General features: G+C 56.6%; 1 pseudogene; it reads right to left on the bottom strand.

The window, feature by feature from the left end:
• Positions 1-13: 13 nt before the first annotated feature.
• On the bottom strand, positions 14-837 carry LOC103250349 (annotated as a pseudogene).
• Between the last annotated feature and the right edge of the window lie 184 nt (positions 838-1,021).

The following is a 1,021-nucleotide window of genomic DNA, read 5'->3' as shown; positions in this document are numbered from 1 at the left end:
CAGGGACTCGTACTCCTGGGCCTGGCACTGGCCCTCTGTCTGGGTCTGTGCCAGATCAGACTCCAGGTGCAGCACGGTGCCATTGAGCTGCTCCATCTGCATGGTGTAGCAGATCTCCACTTCTCTCAGGCTGTTCTCCAAGCTGGCCTTCAGGTTTCTCATGGAGTCCAGGTCAATCTCCAAGGACTGCACTGTACGTTTCAGCTCTGTGAGCGTCATCTTGGTAGCTCCAATCTCAGCGGACTGCGTGTTGACCACAGTGGTGCTCTCCTCAATCTGCTGGGACCAGTACTTGCCCAGTTCCTTGCGGTTCTTCTGAGCCAGCTGGTCATACTGGGATCGGATGTCCACCATGATCTTGCTGAGGTCCTGAGATTGGGGGCATCTACCTCCAAGGTCAACCCAGAGCTGGACTTGTAGGCCTTTTACTTCCTCCTCATGGTTTTTCTTTATGAAGAGCAGCTCTTTCTTGAGGGCCTCGATCTCTGTCTCCAGTTGCAGCTGGGTGACATTGGTGTCATCAATGACCTTGTGGAGCCCATGGATGTCTCTCTCCACAGACTGGCGCATGGCCAGCTCTGTCTCATACTTGACTCTAAAGTCATCAGCAGCAAGACGGGCATTGTCAATCTGAACGATGCGGGCATTGTTCACAGAATTTGCAAAGATCTGACCCCTCAGGTCCTCGATGGTCTTGAAGTAATGTCCCCAGTCTCTGACCTGGGGTCCCTTCTTCTCCAGGTGTTCCCGGAGTTTGCTCTCCAGCCTCCAGTTTTCGGGCTCCAGACTCCTAACCCTCTCCAGGTAGGAGGCCAAGCAGTCATTCAGCTCTTGCATGATCTCCTTCTCACTCTGGATCCCACCCCAGACTCCCAGCCATCCCCGTGGTCAGGCCCCCGGACCCCCAGCTGCCCTGGAAACTGGTGGAGTGGGACACAGAGATCCGGGAGCCCGAGCCACCAGCGCCTGCATAGCCAATGGCCGAGCTGCCGGGGGGGCCAGAGGCTGGGTGGCGGGATGG

The sequence above is a fragment of the Carlito syrichta genome, unplaced genomic scaffold (genome assembly GCF_000164805.1).
Source record: "Carlito syrichta isolate Samal-C Ts95f unplaced genomic scaffold, Tarsius_syrichta-2.0.1 Scaffold129236, whole genome shotgun sequence".
Classification (NCBI taxonomy): Eukaryota; Metazoa; Chordata; class Mammalia; order Primates; family Tarsiidae; genus Carlito; species Carlito syrichta.
The sequence above is the reverse complement of the archived record's forward strand: the minus strand, read 5'-3'. Positions and strand labels throughout refer to the sequence as shown.